The sequence below is a fragment of the Daphnia carinata genome, chromosome 5, assembly GCF_022539665.2.
Source record: "Daphnia carinata strain CSIRO-1 chromosome 5, CSIRO_AGI_Dcar_HiC_V3, whole genome shotgun sequence".
Taxonomy (NCBI): Eukaryota; Metazoa; Arthropoda; class Branchiopoda; order Diplostraca; family Daphniidae; genus Daphnia; species Daphnia carinata.
This window is the reverse complement of record NC_081335.1, coordinates 6,644,653-6,655,469: the sequence shown is the minus strand read 5'-3', so window position 1 is coordinate 6,655,469 and position 10,817 is coordinate 6,644,653.

Genomic DNA, 10,817 nt, shown 5'->3' with positions numbered 1-10,817 from the left:
TCAAAACTCCTGTTAAGATGTACACAGTAAAAATTGTTAGCCCACTAATAAGTGAGAATTCGCTTATTTAGTCCCCATTTATTTAGTAAGGTACCCCACAAATAAGGGAAGTGATAAGCCTATGGGTACACTAAAAAATTGGGGTTTAGTGGGATTAAGTGTACCTGGAAATCATACACCACGTTGTGGGCAAAAATGTGGGCCTTAAGTGGTGAAAAATGAAGTGTACACAGCGGCGACTGAATACTTCATTTTTAATACTTAAAAAAGGCCAGCGTACTGGATTTTATTTCCGCACTTAATTGAAATAAGATACTTAAGTTTTAACTATACTACCCTGCCTACTGGATAATTCAGTAGGCAACTAAACGACTTAATTTTTAGAGGGATACTTAAAATTTTTACTCACTACCGGATTATATATGGGTAGAATAAATAAAATAATATATTCCTTTGAAATCTGTGTTGTTTGAAAAATCAAAAATTTCATGGACATGGTTAACAAAAACTAATGTGAAACAAAACTTCTCAATGACACTTACAGCATTTGGTGAACGTAGAGGGATATTTCATGTTGATGACGTAGTTGGCTGAGACCTGAGACTAAGAACTCTAAAGCAATTAACATTATTATTTGCTAAAATGAGTTCCACCAAACCAATATCAGCTGCCTGTTCTTGGACAACAACAACTACACCATGGTTGTCCTCTATAAAGGAAGAGAATCCTGCTAGATGACAATAAAATATGAATTTGTTTCCATAACAATGTCATTCATAGAACTTACCTTGATCTACTTCTTTGCATCAGCATTATCGGGTTCCGCTATAAAAGGGATTGCATTGCTACTCATACCTGCTTAAATCTATTGTAAAAAAATTTTGAAGAAGAATTATTACGCTAACTAGTGTACATGCCATTACTATTTCCAACGATGGAAAGGATAGTAACATTAAGTGGTTGGAAAAATAGTCCTGGTCATCACTTGAGTTGCCTAGAAAAGATAAATTATTGGTGTATTAGTTTAAAACTATAGTAACGGAGAAAACTGTATCTTGTTTACCCTGTGTTACTGAGTCAGACTTCTTCAACCTGGCCATGAGATTACCATTAGGTGTTCTATAACTTGACAGTTTCCTAATTAAAACCTAATAAGAGATCACTTTTAAAAATAAAGATTAAAGGCCGAGCACAGTTGTATGTTGGTTACCATCAAGAAAATTTTGGTAAATTTTTCTATCTCCCACCATTTGAAGGCACTTCTTTCAAGTAACATATTGCCTATCCCCGATTGTTTTGTTAAGCGACGGCAACACAAGCACTCTATTTTGTTGGTCCCAAAGTCTTTGAAATAGACAACACCTTTTAACTCACATGTTGTGGCGGATGCGGCGTATTGAATAGTAAGAAGCGGCTTCCCACCTCTCTATTCCTGATCCAGACGAGGAGTAGTGGAATCATACACACCTGATGTCTAGTCTATTACTTGGCATGAGGACAGTGCTACCCTCCGTCACAAGTACCTAGAGGTTTCGACAGACGTACCCCAAAAAACGACAAACCTACCCCGATATACGTACCCCTGCAGAAAATGGAAAAACATCTCCCTTCAAAGCTACCCCGACATACGTACCCAATAAAAAATAAAAAAACGCTTCCGTCACATTTACCCCGTTATAAATATACTACAATTACAGCCGTCGTATATACCCTTTTGTTTTATTAAGACAGACATACCTACCCGTTCGTTTAAAACTGATGGACCCCTTCGATTAACACAGTCCGACATACCTACCACTTCGATGGAAATTGAACAAAACACCAACCCCTTCAATTAAAACAGTCCGACATACCTACCTCTTCGTTAGAAACCGTTTCCGGACGACACACCTACCCCAGCTATTAATACAGACCGGCATACCTAACCCTTTGTTGAAAGCTGATCGACACACCTACCCCCTCGTTTAGCTGAGCCCGACAAACCTACCCTTTCGTGTTTAAAAATCCGACTTACCAAAACCTGCGTTCAATTTAGCCCGACACACCTACCCATTTGTTACAGACTATGTTTATTTTTATTTATCTAGACTGGCTTAACTCTAGCTTTGATAATCAGCACCCGTTTTTAATCATCTTTTGTTCTGTAAGCAGATTAGTTAATGAAACAAGATGATATAACTTCCATGTAAAATACCCTACTGCTTGTATTATTTGATCAGCTTTAACAATATTATGATGCTATGAAGGGGGCTACAAAGACAGATGAAAAGTATTCAATGAAGAAAGTTCCTAGAATTCCTATTCAGGTTACCGTCTCCATACTATTATTCGTTACCTTGAAATGACGAACGAAACTACTTATGCCTTTTGGTTCGTTTGGGAATTGTGGGCAGGAGAAATGATAGCCGGCTTATGGGAGAAACGTTGGATATGTTTTTCTGTCGCAGAACGACAATAATTGTGTTGCCGCGACTACCCTACATGTAATACTACAAATAATAACTCACAATTCTAACTTATACAACCCTCCGAAAAACGAGCCGAAAGACCAACCCTTTCTTCTACACCTATACCTTCCTACCAACAATTACGCTGTATTGTCTTCTGTTGTTTACCAGTTTGCATTACATCTGAAACTTTTTACTTTTTATTATCATTCCTTCACTTATTTTATCATATTATCTATGATACTTATTACAACTGTAAAATTTTTTCTTACGAAATGTTTATACATTTTAGCTTTAAAATATTATTTTACTGATTGTGATATTTACTAATTCATCAAAGATATTCTTTGTGAAAATTAGTTTATTCGTAAGAGTCAACATGAACATTTTTACTTATGAAACGTTGTTCAAATTTTATTATTCAGCAACAAGTACAAGTTGTTTTCATATCAACTGTGAGAATTTATTGAACAAAAAATTCTTAAAATTTGTTGAATGGGCGCCCGGCAAAAGCAGCAAAAAGGGCCGACACACTCTACACATGTTGCACATAAGGTGTGCCCACACGAAATAAAAGAATTATCTATGATGTTGATTAGGCACACACCACAAAGATTATGTGCAGCAGTGTAAGCAGCAGTGTCTTTTAGATGGTTTTTCTGCAAGTTGAAATGGATAGTAAAATTTGCTTTAGTAATACAAGTTAGAATTATGGGTGACACACATCTATTCTATTGTTGAATGTTTAATCCTATTTGATATTACTGGCCTACAATTTCAAACAGTAAAACTGGGGATAACATTTGTTGCTATTTTAGTACGGCTTCAGTGTCAACAGATGAATCTTTGATAACTACCATCATTACTAATTGTTATTATAGGACTTACCATGACACGATGTTATGGGAGATTGTGTCTGTTCCCTTGCCTGATGTATTGGCATGAGACAGCTTGCCTTCACATTTGGATCGTTCTGGTCTGTGTCCTGAAGGTTAGCCAACAAGAGTAGACAAACCTTTTATTCGTTTCTTTCCTTTTAATCAATGATTAAACAAAATTAATTAACAGAATGAGAATTGTAAGGAATTGTTGTACTATAATGCAGCTTCATGCACATTTATAAGTTCCTATTGCTCACAGGGCTTGTTCATTGTACTTTAACTTAGTATTCAGGAACCTACTCATCCACACTATAATCCAACCATTGTTAATTTGAAATTAAGCAGCAGATGATTAAGATATTTGGAATAAGTATACTTTTTTATTTAAGCAAGCATGATGTGTAAGGTATTTATTACGTTGATCCTTGATTTCTGCTTTAAAACTTTTTGCTTCTTATACAAGCAGTTCGTGAAAATATAGTTCTCTTTCATCTAATATATTGTAATACATCTGAATTCTGTCTCGAGCTTCTGGACCCATTGTTGTTCAAAGCAGACGCTACTTACTTGCTACGTCACGTGACTTAAGGGCGCTTTGGTGCCATGTTTCAGTAATCAGACCTTCTTTGAGCACCCACTAACCAATAAAAAGCGCTGACAAATTTCATATACGTGAACTTGACTACGGTTTCTTTCATAATTTTCTTATACTTCAATTATACATCAAATACTTTATTCTTATTTTTACTTATACATTTTTTCCATAACGGTTTTTTTTAATGTTTACCCATGCTGGTATTTGAATTTATGGTACTAAAAGTTCACACGATAATATAAATATGCGATGCCTCGAGAAACAATTGTAGTTTTGAGTGATGTCGATTATCGGTGTTTGCCTTGAATATTACGATACCGATATATCACAAAAGGTTATCGATTCTTATGCCAAATGATATATTTTTTGAAATTCACATAAAGCCTTGCATTCAAATTCGAACATTAGCACGATATGTTGTCAGTTTACGCACTACCCGATGGAGTGTGCTACGCACAATGATTTGCATTCGGCAATAATAGGGTATAGGATCCCGCAAATAAATTGGGTAAAATCAACGTTGTGGGCTTAATAAGCGACCAAATCGAAACAAATTGTGTGGAACACTTAATAACACTAGCAGAATGTGCCAATACTTACATTGGTGCCAGACCGTAAGGAAATACACCTAATAGGCGATTAAGCAGAAACAAATTGTGTGGACCACTTAAAAACACATTAGCATGCGCCATCGTACAGGCTGGGAACTTTGTAATTGATTTCCATCGAAGAGTAGGCTACTAGGTAGCAAACTTGATTACGATACTCTTCGACAAACCAACCTAGGGTTCAATCACCGGGTCGGGTACTCGGTACCTTGAATTAAAGTGCTGAAGTTTTTCCTTTGCGATCATGGAAACATAGTTGGACGGAATGCAGTCATGAAAAACTCTGAGTGGTCTGGATGGCCGTTTGCTGTTCCCTGGCGCCGGGGGTGGTAGATGGACGTTCGGGTTGATCAGGATAATGGTCACACAGTCAAGCCGACTAAAACAAAGCTTACCGTGACTAGCGGAGTGCTTAGGAGATAATCCCTGGGATCAGTGGTTCCGGTGGCCCCGCGGCGCACTACGGAGCCGGAACTTTACCGGGTTTTCTATTTTCTTTCGATTCAAGTAGTTCTTCTTATAAATATAAATTTTCGAAAATTGTAACTAATTAAAAAACGTATGTACAGTAGTTATAAGATGTGGTATAATTAAGAATGGTAGTTTAATTTTACCAGTCCAAAATCAAAACGCTTGTTTTTGGGGGGGAATTTTCTTATATTGGAAGGCGAAGACGACCCATGGGTTGCAACAGTACTCATTTCATGGTTTGAAAGCAAATTCTATTTGTGGCCCTCAAATGCAAGGATTTAACAAATTTCATACAATTAGGGTACGATCCATATAGGGAAAAATGGGAAAACATCCTGCCCGTGTTAGGAAAGGCTTCGGTATGGGTTTCGTCTTTAGATTACATTGCAAACCTATTTGCCAATCCTTATAGATTTTTTCAAAAATTTGTTTGTTGTTGTTTGTTGTTTAAAATAATTTGTCGCTCAGGTAACACCAAGAAGAAAGGCGTGATGCAAATCGGCTTTAGAGAGTGACGAGAAGACATTTCGACAACAGATTCAGAAAGGAATAAAAGAAGTCTTCGCAATGCCAGGAAAGGGAAACAAACATTCGACAACAGGAGGAGTCCCTATCACCTCATCTACCTTCTTTGCCTCTTCCGCCTTCTATAGGCTATTACTAAGTAAAATTCACATAATATACAAAATAAAACAATCGTTTCTATCAGTATTCCCAGTTCCGCTTAGAATTTTAGACTTATTTATTTATGGAAACAGGGTATATGGTACGTATAGAAACAGAAAAATTAGGTCATTAATATTTAATGTTTCCAAGCAATAAATTACAGTATGTAGACGGAAATCAGAATAGAAACTAGACAGGAAAATTCTTCATTGAATATTTTGTAATCTACTTCATAGTATTATAAAAATGTTAAAGCTGATAAATAATGGAAACAGTAGGATAAACGGAATCATCTTGTTTCCTCATTTTGTGTTCTTACGAGCAAAAAGATGATTAAAAATGGATGCTGCTTATCAGAGATACACTGAAGCCAGTCTAAATACATTTTTAAAAGCCCTGTAACAAAGGGGTAGGTACGTCGGGCTCTTTTATACGAATGGGTAAGTCGGATATTTAATACGAAGGCGTAGGAGTGTCGGACTGTTTTAACCGAAGGGGTAGGTGTGTCAGGGTGTATAAACAGAAGGGGGTAGGTGTATCGATCAACTTCCAGCGAAGAAGTAGGAATGCCGGACTACATTAATCGAAAGGGTAGGTATGTCGAACTGTATTAATCAAAGAGGTAGGTATGTCGCACTGTATTATTCGAAGGGGTAGATATGTCGGACTGTATTAATCGGAGAGGTAAGCATGTCGATCAGTGTTCAGCGGCAGTCAAAATAATTCAATTCACGAGTTTTGATAGATACCCGAACTGGTCCTAATCTACTTGATTAGTGACACATGTGTTCACTTGATTTTCGGAATAGACAAAATTTTTCCATCCCTTTTGAACAGTAATGGAATTTTTCCCCAAATACTAGAATTTTTAAGCATTGCCACGTAAATAAAATACAAGAATTAGTTTTTTCTTTTTTCATCTTGTATTTGCACGTCTTTATGTTCGATAAAAAAATTTACAGCATATGGCAATAACAGGGAATGCCATGTTAACTGTTGTTATAATATCGTAATATGATATTGTTCCTGATGTCGTTGTATTATTATCTGCTTTGCAAGATACTTAAATATTTTAAGCACTTAAACCAACTTTTGTAACCTTAAAAAGCTGTATGTAGTACCTTAAAAAAATTGCCATACTTTCAAAAGAAGGGAAAGGTTAGAAATTTGGTTTCAGTAGGGGAAGGCAAATTTTAGGCATTTTTTTCACAATTAAGTGTCATTTTAAGATACTTAATTTTTTCAGTAGCTTTTCCCTACTGAAAGACCCTTAATTAAGTATCGAGTTGCTCGATGCTATGTATAGAGCTGGCTCGGTTATCGAACCGATTTTTTCTTGTAGTGTTTCTGCACCGCCGTTGACCGGATTTTAAACTAGATTTATGTTTTGGTTGCGGAAATCAATGGGATGCACTTTAAAACATGCAAACAAATATTACTTTAATGGGTTTTAGTAATTTTAGGCAATGGCGTAAAGTGGTTCAATTACCCAACATAAAATAATTGGCTCCAAAGTAATTCGGACGGAAAACAATAGAAATAAATTAGTTATTGTGCTACTTTTTTCTGTGATTGTTGTGGAAATGGGAAAGCCTGTTGTATGACATGTTCGTTCTAGTAAAAAAAAAACAAAGAGAGTGTCTATCTTTGGGAGACAAAATAAAAGAAATTGAACTTATTGAGGGGAAAAAGCGAAAATGTATATTGCTTCTTTGTTTGGTGTTTCGAAATCTCAAATTCATCGGATAAATGTGGACAAAGAAAACGTAATAGATTTTTCAGCGAACAAAGTGTCGTCAAATCAACGGTTGGCAAATGAATCTCGATATCCGGAATTGGACGATGCTGTTTTGAATTGGTTTAATGCAATGCGCAATCCGACTTCCAGATGCAAACCCCGCTGTCTTTCACGTGGTCACATTCAAGCTCGGGCATTACACGAAGCTAAGGCTAGGGATTTTGGATTTTAAAGCGCTGACGGGTGGTTTCGTAACTGGAGAGAGCGTTGCTCGATCGGGCCTAGTGTTCGTCTTTTTGGACCCACACGGCACGACGGGCTCCTCAGTACCTCTGCAGAACTTCCTACTGTCCTCTTCAGTCTTCTCCATAACCGTCCTAAATACCTCTTAGAACCTTCTTTTTGGTCGCCTGGTAGCTGCCTGACAGGCTCTTCAGTCACTCTTACATCATCCTCAGCTAGTACCAAGAACCTCCCATGATGAAAAAAAATTGTGTGACATACGTATTCTATATACCCAGCGGCTTTATATAAATTTTATAGCATTTGAATGTAATTAAAACATAAAATGAATATTAAACGACAACAGAATATTTGAAATTGTATATTCAATTTCAAAAACTTTATCTTTTATTTGGATTGGCGGTGAAATAGAACTGAACCGAAATAGGACTGGGAGAAATAGGACTGACTTTTTAAATATCTTAGGACAGTCCTTTTTTTCCAAGGCATTAGTCCTTTTTCGATTTAGAGATAATCCCATTTTTTTTAATTGTTCCAATTTGGGACGATGAGCCTCCAATTCCATTTTTTTTATTGTTCCAATTGGGACGATGAGCCTCCAATCCGGTAGGCAATATATTGCGTAAAAGCGTCGGCTTACATCCATTTTCCTTTTTAAAATACCGATGGTGTTTACTCATTACTTAAATGGTTCACAAAACCTTTTTTTCTTATGCTATTTTAAAAATTACAGGAGAACATGACCAATATTGTATTTAATAGAGTTCATTTAACAAAATACTATTAGAGCAAAATCAGAAATATTTATTACTAATATTGCACTTTATGTGGTCATAACAAACTTTTTCAATTGCACTAATGTTTTACTATTTCACACTACTATCGTTATATAGTATACTACTACTATCTTACATATTCAGATTGTTCTCTAATAGTATTTCATTCATTATTTATTAAATACCATGAAATTACATGTCCAGTTACGGAGGAGGTGCAATACGCTAGTCCATAGGCATTTTGTAGGTGGTATGAATGAAATCAGTCTCTTATTTCACTTATTGTAGTGCTTGACCTCTATCCTACTGAAGAGTTTTATTGTTTGCGTATTTAATGATTTCTTTTGGTTGCCTTTGTTAGTTTATTAACGTTAGCGATTAATTTTTGCAACCCACACATTGTCTTCACCATTCGTGTGAAAAACAGCCGCCTTAATAATTTATTGAATAAACAATGGTAAACCCCAAAATTTACATTATCTAACAATTTTACTTGATTTTATATATTTCTTTGACACAGCCAAATGTTTTTGTGATACTTTAAAACGCGCGAGTCCTACCTTCATGGAGGGATCTCCTAAAGCACTCCTGAGCATATCACCAACAATTTCTTGAATTGACAATATTGGCATGTTCCTACACAATTTTCCAGCCTCTTGTGGCCTTCCTCAGTACTTCTCAACGGTATGATTGATGCGCTGGGGAGGCTAAGAGCCTTTTAGGAGGTTCCCAGGAAGGAGATGCGCCGTGTCGGCGGTGAGGCTCTATTGCAAAGCCATCTTCCGAAATAGTTGACTATTCTGTGCTCTAGGTCTCCCCATTTTTCTTCGTTCCAAGCCAACCGATCATGTAGAGATAGTCTCTGACAAACCCTTTCGATGACATCAGCTGCTGAAACTTCTCCAATTCGGGTGAGGTCGAAGAGGTGGGTGCCAATTTTCTCAGCATATTTTTTGAGCGTTCTTGGATCCGATTTCAGTTCTAACCGGTCGATTGCTTGTATATGTGCTGCTCTTAACGTCGCGGCTCCCGCAGGCCTACTTCAGTCTTACTAGCGCCGCTATGTAGGCTGACTCCCCACCTCCGAGTCCGTATATTACGTCTAGGCAGTCGCCTCGAAGGTATTTTTTCAATAAGGCAATCTTTTCTCCTGGGGACCTCGGAGTGTCGTGTGCTAGGGCCTTGAATGCGTCAATCCATGCGAACCAATCCAGTGCCCTTCCGTGATAGGCTTCCAACTCCGCTAAGACTGACGAACGGAAGTGATGTTGACTGGACTCTGGTGGCAACCGGCCGTTGCTGAATTGGTCTATCCAATCGTCCGGGGCTCTCTCCTATCATTCGCCCATGGAAAATTGACTATCCTTTTCCGAATGACATCTTCTGGATCGGTAACAAGTGTTCGACTGGTAGTAATTGGTCGTTGGCTGTCTGACGAATAACGTCAAGGCTCTGCTTATTGCACCCACTGCGACTTGGGAACCTGGGAGTCCTTCTTGTAGATTTTAGACATCTTCAGATCACCTCCAAGGTACGGCTAAATTATCAATAGTTCTGAACGGTTTTCTTTCTTGTCGTCCGATTCCGACTGCGGGATACGGTTGCCTAGGGTCTTCTTGAATTTCAGGAGCTGGGTCGTCCAGCCTGGAGGTTAAATAGCTTTCCTACGTTTCACTTCGTACGTTTCGCCAGATTGCTGTACGTAGCGCAGGTGAATAGCCTATTGCTTGTCATTCTCGATAGTATCTGGGTTGTTACCCATAAGAGTCGTGTGTACTTGACGGTAGTCTTGATTCATGTTTCTCAGATGTTCCTTTAGTCCTTTAATGGCTCCCCGTGAGCCTTGATTAAATATCAGTGAATTGATATGGCGGCGAGTGACCGTTATCTGTTTGCGCAGCTGAGTTCCTCTTCTATTCCACAATGCAACCTCTTTTCGGGCCGGAACGCCTCCAGTGGCTCCTATTTCCTCCTGGGCGCTTTGTTCGTTATCGATCATTGTGTCGTCGGTTCTAGAGGAGTACAGGTAATGGATGCCCAAGTTTCTAAAAAGATGACAAGGCGGCAACTGTATGGTTTCGTACTATAGCTCTAGAGCTGGGGATTTCAGGACAAAGGGCTTTGGTCGAGTAGAAGATGATAGCTAGAATGTTGTAGGAGCAATCACTAGATTCAAGTGATGCTCCGGTTCGAAGGAACAAATGTTTCCTCGAAAGAAACAAGTATGGGGCAGTTTCTTAAACTGCTGTCGAATCTACCATAAATAGAAAACTCAATGGTGGAGAGGGATTGTATTGTGTGTTTGAATAGTGCCTAGGCGAATGGGTTTAGTAACTGTGTGACAATTGAAGTATCACTTAGAGTACCTGATAGGCTGACGGGCTGACAGGCC